Below are 17822 nucleotides of genomic sequence, written 5' to 3' on the forward strand. Positions count from 1 at the left end.
TCACACACGATTATTATACATTTATATAGCTGTGACATATTCCATAGTGTTGTACAGAGAACACTGAGCCAGTCATATCAGTCTCTGCACAAGAGGAGCTTATAATGCAATGTCCCCCCCCACAGTCATAACCTATTATTATTATACATTTATATAGCTCTGACAGATACCATAGTGCTGTGCAGAGATCACTGAAGCATTCACATCTGTCTTTGCATCAGAGGATTTTACAATCTCATGTATAAATTGGTACAAAGAGAGACTTTATTAGAAAGGACTAAAATAGTAGAGAGGCCACACAAAATCCACGCAGATAGAGCCATGCTGAGAATGATACCCAGAACCCCAGTGCTGCAAAGTCCCAATACCAATAAGAAAATAGCCTCCAGAGTCTGGTATCACTTGTGGTTAAGCTCATAGAATTTATATACTTAAACTTCTATTTAGTGGAATAAATGAGATTATTCTGCGCTATAGAGACTTGATAATTGTTCTGAAATCCTTTATCGTTCAAGAGTTCCGCTTCTCCTTTTCTAGAGAGGGAACATCATTAAACTGCACATTGTTCAGATTAAACACTGTACAAAATAATTATACAAATATTATTATTCTTCCATTCCTGGGATAATACACTCCACATATTGGAGGTTTAATTTGTTTTTATCTCTGCAAATAGAAGTGACTCCACATTGTCTAATGCATAAATTATACAGTTACCGATCTCTTAATTATGAGGAAAGAAAGGCGGACTCTATACAAAATTATGTGCGTTTTATAGCTGTTGTATCACATATATATATTATGTGCCGTGAGCGGGGAAAATGAACATGAAATCACACAAGCCTTTAATTATTGTATGAACTGAACTCATTATTGTCATCTATGGACTCCTGGCGCAGTGGGAGGAGTTTGTGTACTGAACGGTCATCATCTAGGAAGTGATCTGGGTGGTGCTGTAAAGTTAGGAATAGGGATGTTCTCTGTACAGCACTGCAGAATATGTCAGAGCTATGTCTAATAAGTGTGTGACTGTGGTGGGACATTAGAGTGTAAGCTCCTCTGGTACAGAGACTGATGTGACTGGCTCAGTGTTTTTTCTGTACAGCCCTGCGGAATATGTCAGAGCTATATAAATGTATAATAAAAATAGTGCGTGACTGTGGTAGGACATTAGAGAGTAAGCTCCTCTGGTGAATGGCTCAGTGTTCTCTGTACAGAGCAGTGGAGTATGTCAGAGTTATATATAATAATAATAGTGTGTAACTGTGGTGGGGATATTAGAGTGTAAGCTCCTCTGGTGCAGAGACATGTGAACAACTCAGTGTTCTCTGTACAGCACTGTGGAATATGTCAGAGCTATTTAAAGGTATAATAATAATAATGTGACTGTGATAAGACAATAGAGTGTAAGCTCCTCTGATACAGACTGAATCAGACTGGATCAAGGTTTTCTTTACAGTATTGCAGAATATGTCAGAACTATTGAAATTTATTTTAGTCTGTGACTGTGGTTGGGATGTTAGAGTGTAAGCTCCTCTGCTGCAGAGACTGAGGCAAATGCAAGTGGTACACCACTGCAGAATATGTCAGACCTAAATAAATGTATAATAATAATAGTGTGTGACTGTGAAGGCGAAATTAGAGTGTAAGCTCCTTTAGTGTAGAGACTGATATGGTTCAGCATAACTTACTTTGTTGCCTTTAACTTCAAAACAACAAGTCTTCTCCTCAAATAACAGTTTAATCCCTAAAATACTGTCTGACCTTTCTGCGTTCATGGCTGCTCACTTTGATTTGTTTTAACATTTCTTATTCGAACTTAAAATGATTTGTGTTGCGTCGTTTCTGTGTAGAGCGCGTTGTGAATGTGGAGCTCCAAGATGCGATACCACTTTATCAATGTCTGATGGCGAGTGTGCAGATGTCGTCCACTTAACAATTCATAACTGTGCCCATAAATTCATGTCACTATGACTGTAAAATAATTGTAGGATATGCAGAAATCCCGCACACTCAGGATTAAAATTTTAATTACTGTTGAAATCATTTTTATTGGTGTTTGGAAGCTTGGGGAGAAGGGATAGTTGCTATACATGGTCACCTTTATACTGGCCAGCTGTGTAGTGTCACAGGTGAGAATGGTGGGCAGAGGGATTGCTGGTATTATCAATGTGTCTTCCGGTATTGAATGACCCCATTCCTGTAATAATTGTGTTTTTATATTTTGATTATCATATTCAAAAATCAAATTATCTTAGTTAAGAAAGTGCTGATATCATATCAGCAGACATAAAGAAAACATAAAATTAATATAATCAGCAGTGTATATAGCTCTGACATACACTGCAATGCTGCAAAAAAAGCACTAAGCCAGTCACAGCAGTCCCTGAACCAGAGGAGCTTACACTCTAAACACTCCATCACAGTCGGATACTATTATTATTATACATTTACATTGCTCTGGGATATTCTGCAATGCTGTAAAGTGAACACTGAGCCAGTCACATCAGTCTCTGCACTAGAAGAGCTTACACTTTATTTTCCCACTACAGTCATACATTATTATTATACATTTATATAGCTCTGACATGTTCCATAGTGCTGTACAGAGAACACTTAGCCAGTCACATCAGTCTCTGCACCAGAGGAGCTTACATTTCAATTTCCCAACACAGTCACATTATTATTATTAATATACATTTATATAGTTTTGACAGATTCTGCAATGTTGTACAGAAAACACTACACCAGTCAAATCAGTCTCTGCACCAGAGGAGCTTACACTTCAGTGCCCCACTACAGTTACTTCTTATTATACATTTATAGAATTTTGACATATACCACAGTGCTGAACCGAGCACACTGAGCCATTCACATCAGTCTCTGCACTCCCATGTTCCACCACAGTCACACACTATTATTATTGTTATACATTTATATAGCCCTGTCACATCATTCTCTATGTTATGAAGAAGAGGAGAGGGGGGATGTTCTGTAGTCCTGTCCTAGGGTGACAACACTGCTACTCTACAGTTACAGTATGGTCAGGGTAGGAAGTGTGTATCTGGCAGGATCACAGGTGAAAATAAAGGAAACACTCTGAAAAAAGAAACCTAATGCAGGCACCACATCTAAGGACTGCTGCAATGTTAAAACAAACATTTTTGGTTTTGGGTCTAGGTACATTTTTAGTTAATAGGAGGCTTCTGGATTTTGAACTAGTGTACTCGAAGGAGACTCACCCAAAGAAGGAGAGAACAGATAGAGTCCAAAAGAACCTGAACCCAGAACCCCAGAGCTGCTCTAAAAACAATATCTTCTACCTGTGCTGGAATGTACCTTTAAGAAATAAAAGCCCATAAGTGCTGCAATCATTTTAATCTGCCCTCGTCCTCCCCGTTTTGCTCCATCTTGCCAAAGGCTAATGGCCGCCTGATCTCCTAATACTTATTGACTTAGTTTTACTGATATTTATGGAGGTTTCCGTGCGTTCAAGGTAACCTTGATGATGTCGTTATTCAGCGCAGTCATTTTTATTCCGGGTCTTCCATTGATTTGACTGCGTCAGGAAGACCAATAAATCGCCTGTGACTGTAGTGCCGGCGATGCCCTCATTTGTGTCGCCCTAACTGAAGTCAGGTGACTCCCGGGGCTGCATTAGTGAGACGCGCTGAGGTGTTTTTTCGGAACGGTGTTAAATTTCAGGCGAGATTGTTAGAGGCTGCAAGCTCATTAAGGACACCGCGCTCCGCGGATTGTTGTAATGATTTGTCTGGAGGTGACAGCTGGCACGCGGCGGCGGCGTGCACCCACATTTCACCGTGACCCTGGACTCAGCTACAATTCACGCACAATCACTGCGCTCCAGACACAAATGGCTCTTTAAATAGGTGATTAAATCAGAGAGAGGTGTCCCCGGTCAGTGATCATTCTGTTCTGTAATATTCAGGAAGGGAAATATTATCCAAAGTTTAATTACAGACATTTGCGGCACAGTTTGGTCTACAAGAAAGAAGCAAAAGTTAAATTTTGCATTCCATCGTTTGACCTGAAGAATTGTTCACTTTTTTAGCATCTTCTTTTTTAATATTCCCTATTTGCCAGAATTGTTTGAGGTCAGATGGAATGCTGTCCGCACATTTTAAATCAATTAGGTAAAAAAGACTCAGAAATTAAATGTAGAACTCCAAAACTTTTCTATTTTTACAATTGGTCAGAGAATGATGACAGCTTCTGCCAGGTTATTGCTGTTCACTGGGGACATTTCCTTTCACTTTCTGTATCAGGGACCATATAGGATGTGAGGGTAGATTTCCTGAATGGGGACAGGACCTGTTGAAGGATGCAAACAAGAAAAAAAATTTAGTTGGAGTTGAATTTTAAGATGTTCGTAGACTACAGCGGTAATTCTTGACCAGATTTGACAGTATCCAAAAGGATATAGGTGGAGTGTTTACTACAAAGTACCATTTAACCATAGGCGGCATCGTCACTGAACAACAACACTATAAACATAATTAAACGGGACTTTAAAAGTTTCATTCTGCCATCCTGTGTAAGGAGACACATGAAGGAGGAGACACTACCAGGGTCTGTTTGAATGTTGCACCTTATTAACCCACATTAATGTACAGTACAGGGTCCTAGAAAGAAGATCTGGACCAATTAGTGTTCTCGTACCACCTAGCGGGGGGCTTGACTTACGTATGATCTCTTCCCAACCGAGGATGATTTGCATGAAGAGAAGTGGATGAGGAGTATTAAGTATAGCACCTTTGCTCATGTGTAGGATATCTGAGGTCTCAAGGATCTTGAAGAAGCCGGATATCCCTTGAAACGTGTTGACCAACATACATTATTATTATTATTATTATACAGTATTTATATAGCGCCAAAAGGTTTGCTCAGCGCTGTACATTATAGTGGGGGACAGAACATGAGACGATACAGTAACAAAACAGTACATGAGGGGTTAGAGGGCCCTGCTCTTTCGAGCTTACAATCTAGGAGACTTACATCTTGTAATAGTATGTGGATAGGTTGATGTTTATAGAATGATCTCTTGACATGAATGATGGAATTTAATATTGTATGTTTTCATTATGTCAAAAGACATGTTATACAGTAAGTCATACTTTAGAATGAAAAACAGTTAATTCTTGGTTATTGATGATTGGAGGCATATTTAAAGTCCCGTATAATTAGGTTTTTATAGTGTAGTTCTTCACCTCTGAGCTTTGTCCTTCCTTCTCCCAGGCCACCAGCAAGTTGAAAATCCCTTAACTAAAGGCAACATTTTTGTTTTGTCTTTTTTGGATAGAGTAAGGGAGGGTTGTAACTAGAGATGAGCGAATCGAACTAGGCGAACCGGAATTCGAGTCGAATTTCAGGAAATATTCGATTCGTGTCGAAACCGAAATTTTGCCTACTTCGGGTGCGCGAATCGAACATTTCCCGATCAGCCGGCAAAAGTGTCCCTGCAGTGAGCTCCGCTATTTCTGACAGTTCTCTGACAGAAGGAACACATGTTTAGCGGTTGAAACATTGTATCTATTAGTTTACATTTAGGATACAGATGTTTCAACCACTGTACATGTGAAGAAGTTGTGAGAGAACTGTCAGAAATAGAGGAACTCTGCACATACACTTTTTGCCGGCTTGGAATTATTCTTCTTTTCATCCTACTTCTTCTTCTTCTTCATCCTCAGAAGAAGAGGATGAGGATGAGGATGAAGAAGAAGAAGAAGAAGAAGAAGAAGAAGAAGAAGAAGAAGTAGGATGAAAAGAAGAATAATTCCAAGCCGGCAAAAAGTGTATGTGCAGAGTTCCTCTATTTCTGACAGTTCTCTCACAGCTTCTTCACATGTACAGCGGTTGAAACATCTGTATCCTAAATGGAAACTAATAGATACAATTTGTATCTATTAGTTTCCATTTAGGATACAGATATTTCAACCGCTGTACATGTGAAGAAGCTGTGAGAGAACTGTCAGAAATAGAGGAACTCTGCACATACACTTTTTGCCGGCTTGGAATTATTCTTCTTTTCATTCTTCTTCTTCTTCCTCATCCTCATCCTCATCCTCTTCTTCTGAGGATGAGGATGAAGAAGAAGAAGAAGAAGAAGAAGTAGGATGAAAAGAAGAATAATTCCAAGCCGGCAAAAAGTGTATGTGCAGAGTTCCTCTATTCTGCAGATACACTTAGAGGAGCTCTGCAGATACACTTAGAGGAGCTCTGCACATACACTTTTTGCCGGCTTGGAATTAATCTTATTTTCATCCTACTTCTTCTTCTTCTTCTTCTTCTTCTTCATCCTCATCCTCAGAAGAAGAAGAGGATGAGGATGAGGATGAAGAAGAAGAAGAAGAAGTAGGATGAAAATAAGAATAATTCCAAACCGGAAAAAAGTGTATGTGCAGAGCTCCTCTAAGTGTATCTGCAGAGCTCCTCTAAGTGTATCTGCAGAATAGAGGAACTCTGCACATACACTTTTTGCCGGAAACCGCTGTATGGAGTGAATGTCCCAGAACTGTCAGAAATAGACTATTTATGACAGTTCTGGGACATTCACTGCATACAGCTGTTTTAACCGCTGTATGGAGGGAATGTCATGGAACTGTCAGAAATAGACTATTAATGACAGTTCTGGGACTGTCCTTCAATGCAGCGGTTGAAACATTGTATGTATTTGTTTCCATAAATGGATCCATTTATGGAAACAAATACATACAATGTTTCAACCGCTGTATGGAAGGACAGTCCCACAACTGTCATTAATAGTCTATTTCTGACAGTTCCATGACATTCCCTCCATACAGCGGTTAAAACAGCTGTATGGAGTGAATGTCCCAGATCTATCAGAAATAGACTATTTATGACAGTTCTGGGACATTCACTGCATACAGCTGTTTTAACCGCTGTATGGAGGGAATGTCATGGAACTGTCAGAAATAGACTATTAATGACAGTTCTGGGACTGTCCTTCCATGCAGCGGTTGAAACATTGTATGTATTTGTTTCCATAAATGGATCCATTTATGGAAACAAATACATACAATGTTTCAACCGCTGTATGGAAGGACAGTCCCACAACTGTCATTAATAGTCTATTTCTGACAGTTCCATGACATTCCCTCCATACAGCGGTTAAAACAGCTGTATGGAGTGAATGTCCCAGATCTATCAGAAATAGACTATTTATGACAGTTCTGGGACATTCACTGCATACAGCTGTTTTAACCGCTGTATGGAGGGAATGTCATGGAACTGTCAGAAATAGACTATTAATGACAGTTCTGGGACTGTCCTTCAATGCAGCGGTTGAAACATTGTATGTATTTGTTTCCATAAATGGATCCATTTATGGAAACAAATACATACAATGTTTCAACCGCTGCATGGAAGGACAGTCCCAGAACTGTCATTAATAGTCTATTTCTGACAGTTCCATGACATTCCCTCCATACAGCGGTTAAAACAGCTGTATGGAGTGAATGTCCCAGATCTATCAGAAATAGACTATTTATGACAGTTCTGGGACATTCACTGCATACAGCTGTTTTAACCGCTGTATGGAGGGAATGTCATGGAACTGTCAGAAATAGACTATTAATGACAGTTCTGGGACTGTCCTTCCATGCAGCGGTTGAAACATTGTATGTATTTGTTTCCATAAATGGATCCATTTATGGAAACAAATACATACAATGTTTCAACCGCTGTATGGAAGGACAGTCCCACAACTGTCATTAATAGTCTATTTCTGACAGTTCCATGACATTCCCTCCATACAGCGGTTAAAACAGCTGTATGGAGTGAATGTCCCAGATCTATCAGAAATAGACTATTTATGACAGTTCTGGGACATTCACTGCATACAGCTGTTTTAACCGCTGTATGGAGGGAATGTCATGGAACTGTCAGAAATAGACTATTAATGACAGTTCTGGGACTGTCCTTCAATGCAGCGGTTGAAACATTGTATGTATTTGTTTCCATAAATGGATCCATTTATGGAAACAAATACATACAATGTTTCAACCGCTGCATGGAAGGACAGTCCCAGAACTGTCATTAATAGTCTATTTCTGACAGTTCCATGACATTCCCTCCATACAGCGGTTAAAACAGCTGTATGGAGTGAATGTCCCAGATCTATCAGAAATAGACTATTTATGACAGTTCTGGGACATTCACTGCATACAGCTGTTTTAACCGCTGTATGGAGGGAATGTCATGGAACTGTCAGAAATAGACTATTAATGACAGTTCTGGGACTGTCCTTCCATGCAGCGGTTGAAACATTGTATGTATTTGTTTCCATAAATGGATCCATTTATGGAAACAAATACATACAATGTTTCAACCGCTGCATGGAAGGACAGTCCCAGAACTGTCATTAATAGTCTATTTCTGACAGTTCTATGACATTCCCTCCATACAGCGGTTGAAACCGCTGTATGGAGTGAATGTCCCAGAACTGTCAGAAATAGACAGAAACTGTCACAGAACTGTCCTTCTTCTCATCCTTCTCCTTCTTCTCATCCTTCTTCTCATCCTTCTTCTCATCCTTCTCCTTCTTCTCATCCTTCTCCTTCTTCTCATCCTTCTCCTTCTGCTCATCCTTCTTCTCATCCTTCTCCTTCTTCTCATCCTTCTCCTTCTCCTTCTTCTCATCCTTCTCCTTCTCCTTCTTCTCATCCTTCTCCTTCTCATCCTTCTCCTTCTCCTTCTCATCCTTCTCCTTCTTCTCATCCTTCTCCTTCTTCTCATCCTTCTCCTTCTCCTTCTTCTCATCCTTCTCCTTCTCCTTCTCATCCTTCTCCTTCTTCTCATCCTTCTCCTTCTCCTCATCCTTTTTCTTCTCATCCTTCTCCTTCTCCTTCTTCTCATCCTTCTCCTTCTTCTCATCCTTCTCCTTCTTCTCATCCTTCTCCTTCTTCTCATCCTTCTCCTTCTTCTCCTTCTTCTCATCATTCTCCTTCTTCTCATCCTTCTCCTTCTTCTCATCCTTCTCATCCTTCTTCTCATCCTTCTTCTTCTCATCCTTCTCCTTCTTCTCATCCTTCTCCTTCTCCTTCTTCTCATCCTTCTCCTTCTTCTCATCCTTCTCCTTCTTCTCATCCTTCTCCTTCTCATCCTTCTCCTTCTTCTCTTCCTTCTCCTTCTTCTCATCCTTCTCCTTCTTCTCATCCTTCTTCTTCTCATCCTTCTCCTCCTTCTTCTCATCCTTCTTCTTCTCATCCTTCTCCTTCTTCTCATCCTTCTCCTTCTCCTTCTTCTCATCCTTCTCCTTCTTCTCATCCTTCTCCTTCTTCTCATCCTTCTCCTTCTTCTCATCCTTCTCCTTCTTCTCATCCTTCTCCTTCTCCTTCTTCTCTTCCTTCTCCTTCTTATCATCCTTCTCCTTCTTCTCATCATTCTCCTTCTTCTCATCCTTCTCCTTCTTCTCATCCTTCTTCTTCTCATCCTTTTCCTTCTTCTCATCCTTCTTCTTCTCATCCTTCTTCTTCTCATCCTTCTCCTTCTCATCCTTCTCTTTCTTCTCATCCTTCTCCTTCTCCTTCTTCTCATCCTTCTCCTTCTTCTCATCCTTCTCCTTCTCCTTCTTCTCATCCTTCTCCTTATTCTCAGCCTTCTTCTTCTCATCCTTCTCCTTCTCATCCTTCTCCTTCTCATCCTTCTCCTTCTTCTCATCCTTCTCCTTCTTCTCATCCTTCTCCTTCTCCTTCTTCTCATCCTTCTCCTTCTCCTTCTTCTCATCCTTCTCCTTCTCCTTCTTCTCATCCTTCTCCTTCTTCTCATCCTTCTCCTTCTTCTCATCCTTCTCCTTCTCCTTCTTCTCATCCTTCTCCTTCTCCTTCTTCTCATCCTTCTCCTTCTCCTTCTCCTTCCTCATCTCCAAGGGCATTTAAATTAAAGGTACAGTGTTCTGCACTAATTTAAAGGCTCTCTGAAGCCTAGAAACCCTTTAAATAAGTCATCTTCGTAGCGGAGAAATTCGCATCGAATCGAATTTCACACTGGAATTCGCCGAATCAGCCGAATCGAATTTTTCATTTCTTCGCTCATCTCTAGTTGTAACCCTTGTCTGTTTTTTGCATAGATTTCCCATCACTTCCTGTCCCATAGCAAAAAGAGGAAGTAAGAGGAAAGCAATTCAAAGTGAGGGAATCCCTGCTTGTCACCATGGCCAGCAGATCTGGTGTCCCCATTGGAAGATGTTCCCTCTGTTACTGTTCTGCTGACAACCCAAAACATTTGGAATTTTCTTTCACTTTCACTTTAATAATGGTCACTGGGACAAACAAAAGGGTGAATCTTCCTAACAGGGGCACAAACAGTCATAAGAACCTGACAGTTGCTCTAATCACAACCCACTCTATCCAAAACTTAAAGAAAAAAAAAAGAAAAGCTTCAGCCAAAAATCTCATCCTCCACAAGGCTACCAAGGCTGTTGCAGAGCCTCCTAATTAGGGTTGCCACCTCATCCCTTTAAAACCGAACACATAATAATTACAAAGGTTCTAAGGCTGATTAAGGCAGTAATTAAACTTACTTAATGCCTTATCTGCATTCAGTTAGCCCCAGAACCTGTATCATTAATATGTGTTCGGTTTTAAAGGGATGAGGTGGCAACCCTACTCCTAATCCACTTCTCAACCTCCATCTTCTCCACAGTGACACCCATCCCCATCCAGAACCTGCCCGCATTTCAATGCATGTTTTGAATTCCTATACATTTATTGTGTCAGTATAAGCTTTATTTTCTACTGTTGTTTCATGGAAGGGTTTTGAGAAATTTTTAAGGCCCTAGTCTCAAAAAGGTTGAGAATTATGGTCTAGAGAAGGGGGTGGAGGTATAGACATGATCTGAGAGTCCTCAGGCAAAATTGTCAGCCAGCTGCCATATAATGCTTTTACCCACAGAGGCTGCTGATGCCTAGATCAGCATTTCTCAACCAGGGTGCCCAGGCACCCTGGGGTGCATTGAGGTTTCTTTAGGGGTGCCTTGGAATAATGTCTAAAAATTGCCCAAAACTTGTATACAAGCCAGCGGGTTGAACAAGCCTGCCTTTTCGTTACACAAAGCTAGAGGTATTCATTGTGCACCATTACGACCTTCTAGTCACTGGTGTCCTGACAACCAATAACATCAGTTGATAAGGAGGATGTCAGCTGCCTGCACAGCATCCTAGTTTGCCCCTCCCCTGCCCCCCTCCATCAGTGCTGGGGTCACATTAGCTCAGTGATAGAGAAAAATTGAGGGAGAAGAGAAACATTGGAATACTAGTCAGTACCAGTGTGCAAAAGTGTATTTGCTTTGGAACAATAAATCACCTCTAATGTTGGGTGTCCTACATGTGTGGATGTTGCTGTGTTATATAAAACTATTAGAATAGTTTTTCACATTTTAGAATGGGGTGCCTCAAGACTGTATATAATTTTAAAAGGCGCCGTGGGACTGTCCATAATTTTAAAGGGTGCCTCGGGATTGTCCGTAATTTTAAAGGGTGCCTTGACTGAAAAAAGGTTGAGAAACATTGGCCTAGATAGCCCAGAGTAAATGCAGCGAATGTGTTCCCTGGTTCCAGCTCTACCCCCTCATTGTAGCTCCACCCACATACCCTGGAGCACGAGGAGGAAACTAAACACAGCAGATTGAAGAGGCTTCAGTGGCCCCCAGATCTCAATGTAAAGCAGCTCAATCCAGTTGTTATGAACTTTGTAAAGCTTAAAGTAAAATGAGAAAACATTGTATACTTGGCTGTTTCATTGTTTACTGGACAGTGTTCTCAGTTCATTGACTAATCTAACTTCCTAAACAGTCCCGGGTGGTGTCTGTGTGGTCCACCAATCTCTCTGTGATTTGTTGACCATTTAGGAATAATGTGCAACATCTGCATCCCGTTTACACAGCAAACTGTCATGTCTGTCTGGATCTTGACTGTCACCCCAAATGAAGTCTGTCATGGACTCTGTATTTGTTCCAACAAAAGACCAGAGAAGCTTATGGCGGTAGTGTGGCCCTGTAAATGGCGGGTACAAGGATGAAGGGTTATTTGCCACAATACGTAGCATCATTATCATTTCTCAGAAAAGCTCCACCTTTAAAACTGAAATCTGGGATATGCAAATATTGTCTCGAATTTCTGGAGTTCCACCTTAAATAAACGTGTCCTTGCCTGAAGTTAAAGTGCTTGTAAAGGCATGAAGTTCTCTTTTACCTTAATTGATTATCTGCATAAAAGTTATTGTAAAGTTGATTTATTTTTAAAAAAATAATAAACATGTTATACTTACCTGCCCTGTGCAATACAATTGTACAGAGCTGCCCCAATCCTCTTCTTCTGGGGTTCTCTGCTGGTAGTCCTGGCTCCTCCTCTTCTTGGTGTGCCACCATTGGAAGCCACTTCCTATTGTGTCACACCTGTGAGCTCCATCCCGAGTGGTGCTGCCTGTGTCCATAGATACAGACAGCGAGGCTCCACCCCATCCCCTACTGCTTCATCACAGGATTTGACTGATAGCAAGCAGGTTGCTATGGGGGCACTCAGAGAGAAGGAGTGGACAGCACCTGCAGGGGGACCCCAGAAAAAGAGGTTAAGGCAAGTATGTGTATTATTTTAAGAAAAAAAATGTGTGCCTTTAAAACTGCTTTAAGTGTTAATCATTAAAAAGTCTTCTTTGAGCTCCAGTCAGTAACTTTGCCTAGACTGAGATGATGTCATCAGTCTGCTGCAGACAGGAGGAAGCATTTCCTCAGTCTCCTCTCCCCCAGCGATCAGACTGTAACACCCTGAACTTTGTTACAAGGTGAGAGGCTGCAGCAGGGGCTGATCTGTGTCAGACATTTGTGAACACACAGGCACTAGGATTTATACAATTTTGGATTTTGCTATATCTGAGCTGGTATCTTAGTCCAAGAAGTAGATGGTGATCCTGGAGAGAAAAGCAGATGAAAACATTGCTGGGGGGAGTATTGTGATCTCTTTGACAGATAATAAAAGTAATAAATACCTGGAAGTGTCACATTGACATATCACTGAGCATGCTGCACTTAACATGAATGGCGGGTCCACTTTCATGTTTTCAGATGTTTAGAAGCGTATTATTTGTACAGAACACAATGAAAATCACCAGTACATGAAATTCTCATCTTTAGTCATTCATCACCTGAACTCCAGCTGACTGCTTAATCCTGAAGTCACAATGCAGTAAAGTAATCTGGGGTGTGGGGCACGGAGCTGACAGATGGGACCTCAGCCGACCTTCCGGGGGCCCCACAGCTGGATAGGATCTTTAATAATACTGGTATTGTGGGACTTCATAATGTAATAATATCTGAATGACACATTGTATCTTGTGATTGTCATCATACGTATATTCTCACTGAATGATTATGATGTAACTATAGGAATAAGTGAGGACAGAAGATCTTTTCACAGTTCATCCAATTGTGTTGTTATTGAGCATTTTTTAGTCAGAAATCTATCCAAAACATTTGTGAGGGTGAAAAAAAAATGAAAATGACAAGCTGCGGTCATGGTACAGTTTTCTTTCCTTTAAATATATTAAAAACAAATGGAGGAGACCACAGAGAAGGTTCAAGCTGTGGAGTTGGTTGGACGGGAAGAGATCAGGCTTAGAGTTCAGGTGAAGTTGGGGTTCAGCAGTTACATAGGATGATGATGGGTGCCCAGATGGCGGTCTTGTTTCTTTTGTGGCAGTAGACACTTGGAAACACTGGGAGAAATTGACTGGACAGGCAAGTAAACGTGTGCAGATCATTATTGTTCTACCCCAAGATATGCTGCACCAACTGCATCTATCTGCACAACTCCCCTCCTTTACCCTCAACACTTCACCTTGTCCTCTTCTCTTCCTCTCTACTCTCCTCCTCATTCCATCACTCACCTAATCTCCTCACCCATTTGCTCCGCTCTCCTCCCCTGCTTATCTCCTCTTTTCTTAGCCACAGTCCTCCCCTACATATCTCCTCATCTCTCAGCCACTGTCCTCCATGCTTAGCTCCTCCTCTCTCGGTTGCTATCCTCCTCTGCTTACCACCTATTTTCTCAGCCACTGTCCTCCCCTACTTATCTCTTCATCTCTCAGCCACTGTCCTTTCTGCTTATCTCCTACCTTCTCAGTTGCTGTCCTCCTCTGCTTGTCTCCTCCTCTCTCAGCCACTCTCCTCCCCTGCTTATTTCCTCCTCTCTCAGCCACTGTCCTCCCCTGCTTATCTCCTCATCTATTAGCCACTATCCTCCCCTGCTTATCTCCTCTTCTGTCAGCTGCTGTCCTCCCCAACTTATCTCCTCATCTCTCAGCCACTGTCCTCCCCCACTTATTTCTTCCTTTCTCAGCCGCTGTCCTTCTCTACTTATCGCCTTCTCTCTCAGTCTCCTTACTTCCCTGGTTATCTCCTCCTCTCTCAATTGCTGTCCTCCTCTTCTTATCTCCTTATCTCTGCCTCTCTCATTCTCTGTCCTCCCCTACTTATCTCTGCCTCTCTCATTCACTGTCCTCCCCTGCTTATCTCTGCCTCTCTCATTTGCAGTCCTCCCCTGCTTATCTCTGCCTCTCTCATTCACTGTCCTCCCCTGCTTATCTCCAACTCTCTCATTCGCTGTCCTCCCCTGCTTATCTCTGCCTCTCTCATTCACTGTCCTCCCCTGCTTATCTCTGCCTCTCTCATTTGCAGTCCTCCCCTGCTTATCTCCAACTCTCTCATTCACTGTCCTCCCCTGCTTATCTCCAACTCTCTCATTTGCTGTCCTCCCCTGCTTATCTCTGCCTCTCTCATTCACTGTCCTCCCCTGCTTATCTCTGCCTCTCTCATTCTCTGTCCTCCCCTGCTTATCTCCTCCTCTCTCATTCACTGTCCTCCCCTGCTTATCTCTGCCTCTCTCATTCGCAGTCCTCCCGTGCTTATCTCCTCTTCTCCCAGTCGCTGTCCTTCCCAGCTTATCTTCTCCTCTCTCAGACTCTGTCCTCCCCACTTATCTCTTTTTTTCCTCAGCTGGCTGACTGCTTTTATTCCAGAGAGATGTAGGTGAGTGCTAGAAGAATGCATCTCTCTGTCTGTGGAACCAGGCATGGCTGGCTGCTTTTTTTCTCTCTCACCCCTATTTTTTATTTTTTTTATTGGGGAGGGTGCCTGATTTTTTTGTTGCCTAGGGCAGCACATAAACAAAACACACCACTGTACACATGCGTCCTTTCGCAGCCAGGATTTGTATGCTGAGAAAGCGCCCCTCCCAGCACTGTGACTGAATTGTCAAAGACCATTGTGATAGCTAATCAGTGGCACGTGATCTGGAAATCTGGCTTGTCCCCTGGGGGGCATCCACTTAAAGTGGAGGTCCAGTCGGAATTAAAAAAAATAAAAGTCAGCAGCTACAAAAATTGTAGCTGCTGACTTTTAAAAATTGGACACTCACCTGTCCCTCGATCCTGCGGGGTCCTCACCACGGCCGGGCTGACCGACCACCCTGTCTCCCCGGCACCGGCATCTTCAGTGTGGGCACCCGGCTGTGACAGCTTGCGGCTTCACAGCCTGATGCCCACTACACGAGTAGTGCTGCCCTTTGTGAATGGTCCCGTAGTCTTCTGTCATGTGTCCCAGAAGACTATGGGGAGGGAGAGGAGGAGTACAACTTCCGCTTCCAATTGCCTAGGAGATCACAGCAGAAGTGGGAATTCAGGTACCCTCTCCCTCCATGCCCCAAAGGTGCCAATCCTTAATGGGGAGCAGGGGACAAAGCCTTAAGGCTAGGTTCACATCTGTGCAGGTGGTGCTGCTGCGGATCCGCACAAAAATTTGTGCAGCCGCACCACCCCCACAGAAGAATGCGGACCTGCTGGCGGGTGCCATTAGTTCTAATGGCACATCGCCCGCACTGGAAAATGCAACCACACTGGGAACCGAGGTTCCCGTGCGGGCTGCATTTTCGGAAAAAGTGCAGGGACTTCTTCTCTACGTGTCACATGGTACGGTAGTCCATTCAAATGACCGCATATATGTGAACCGGGTCTAAAGAGGAACTTCCCCTTTTGGGTGGAATTCTGCTTTAAGTGATGGGAATTCAAGATTTTAACAGAACAGGTGGTGATGGGAAATCTTGTGAGAACACCTCTTCTGGTGACACCTGTCTTACCCTAGGTTCACACCTAAACATCTTCTGCAGCATTTTGCGTTTTGCAGAAATGCAGTACAGTCCATTTAACATGATTTCCTATGGGACAGGTTCACATCTCCGCATTTTCACCCGGTGCGGTTTTTGGAAAGGCTCAGGGATACAAAACATTGCATTTTTGGTTCTATAGACTTAATGGGAAAGCTGCAGAAAAACATGTATTGAGTTTTTGCTGCGTTTTTTATGTGTTTTGCGTTTAAAATCTGCCTAGCAACAAGAAAAATAAAGGTAAATGAAAAAAAAACCGCAAAAAGCATCAAAAAAGTGGCAAAAACGCATCAAGAACGCAAGTGCAAAAACGCAATGCAGAAACGCCTTAAACGCAACGTGCATAAGTGTGAACCTAGACTTAGCCATTGCAACCATATTTAGCAGGCCTTTCACAGTGCTTCATGGCAGGCATGCAGGCTCTTACCTTATGATTTTGTACATTGAAACCTCTGCCAGAAAGTGAAGCTGGAAAGAGAGAAACACTCAGATTCAGAACTGTTTATCAGCAGTAGAATATCAGAGGGGGTCATGTCTTTAGAATGGAGAGGGTAGAAATTATTTCAAAGCTGTGATTGTCGTCCTCTGATCAGCACTGTATTCTGCTGGAGGAAGATTACATATGTGCAGTATGAATACAAATCCTTGACATTATCCGCTGTGTTCCCCTCTTGGGAAGTGGAAGGGGAAGAGTTTTCAGTCCTCTCTTGAAGTTTGTTTTACACATCAGGAAAGCTATAAAAGTGGAAGAGAAAAGAGCTGGAAGACGGTTTTCCCTGTGCGTGCAAACACTGCAATACAAAGAGCTGCCTGAGTACCGCCTGTTATTAAATGTCATCTCCTGTATAACATCACCGACCAACCGTCTGTATAGACCAGGGGTCTCTGAACTCTCTAAATGAAGGGCCGGTGTGCTGTCCTTCAAACTTTATAGGGGCCGGACTGTGGCCAGTAGGAGCTGAAAATGTCCTGGAATCAGTGGGAGTAAACATTGCCATATCTTTGGTATTAGGGGAGGAATAGTGTCCCATCATTGGTGTCAGTGGGAGGAACTATGCACCACTGCTGCTCACAGTAGGGGGAATAATGCCCCAAGGGCCAGATAAAAGCAAGCAAAGGGCCGCATCCAGCCCACAGGCCGGAGTTTGGAGACCACTGGTATAGACCATCTATGTAACAATGTGGCTGAAACACAGACCAGTACTATATTCCATTACTGCTCCAAGAAAGGTACGCATCTTACCATGTGGCTCAGGGAACAGAACCCCGCGGTTAGCTGGGAAACCTGGAGTAGTGGTGCCTACTACAGTGACTTCCAGCTTCCGCAGGGATCCCACAGGTATGGCACATACTGTATATATTTACATTGGTCCAAACTAGGCCAATGTAACTATGTAAAAAATTTCCATACCTAAACTTCAACTTTAAAATGGTTGCAAAATCGGAAGGTTTTTTAATGCATTTGATCCATTATGGTAACAAACCTTAAGTGCAGCTCACCCCCCTTATAATTACTTGAGTGTGATCTCAAAGCAGTGATGTGTAGGAGAGCAGCGGCTCTCTCCCTCCTCATTTACTCAGAGACAGCAGCAGGAGCCACTGGCAATCACAGCCAGGGAGGAGGGAGCG

At 42.5% G+C, this 17822-nt stretch overlaps 1 long non-coding RNA gene across 1 annotated transcript; it reads right to left on the reverse strand.

Moving 5' to 3' along the window:
* Nucleotides 1-4179: 4179 nt before the first annotated feature.
* Nucleotides 4180-16663, reverse strand: LOC149452705 (uncharacterized). The gene is made up of 2 exons (XR_016314855.1): nucleotides 16621-16663; nucleotides 4180-4332 (listed from the first exon to the last, which is right to left on the reverse strand). It is a non-coding gene; the product is annotated as an uncharacterized LOC149452705 (long non-coding RNA).
* Nucleotides 16664-17822: the final 1159 nt, after the last annotated feature.

This window comes from Staurois parvus, unplaced genomic scaffold, assembly GCF_062004578.1.
Source record: "Staurois parvus isolate SC_StPar_1 unplaced genomic scaffold, SC_StPar_1.0 ptg000469l, whole genome shotgun sequence".
Taxonomy (NCBI): domain Eukaryota; kingdom Metazoa; phylum Chordata; class Amphibia; order Anura; family Ranidae; genus Staurois; species Staurois parvus.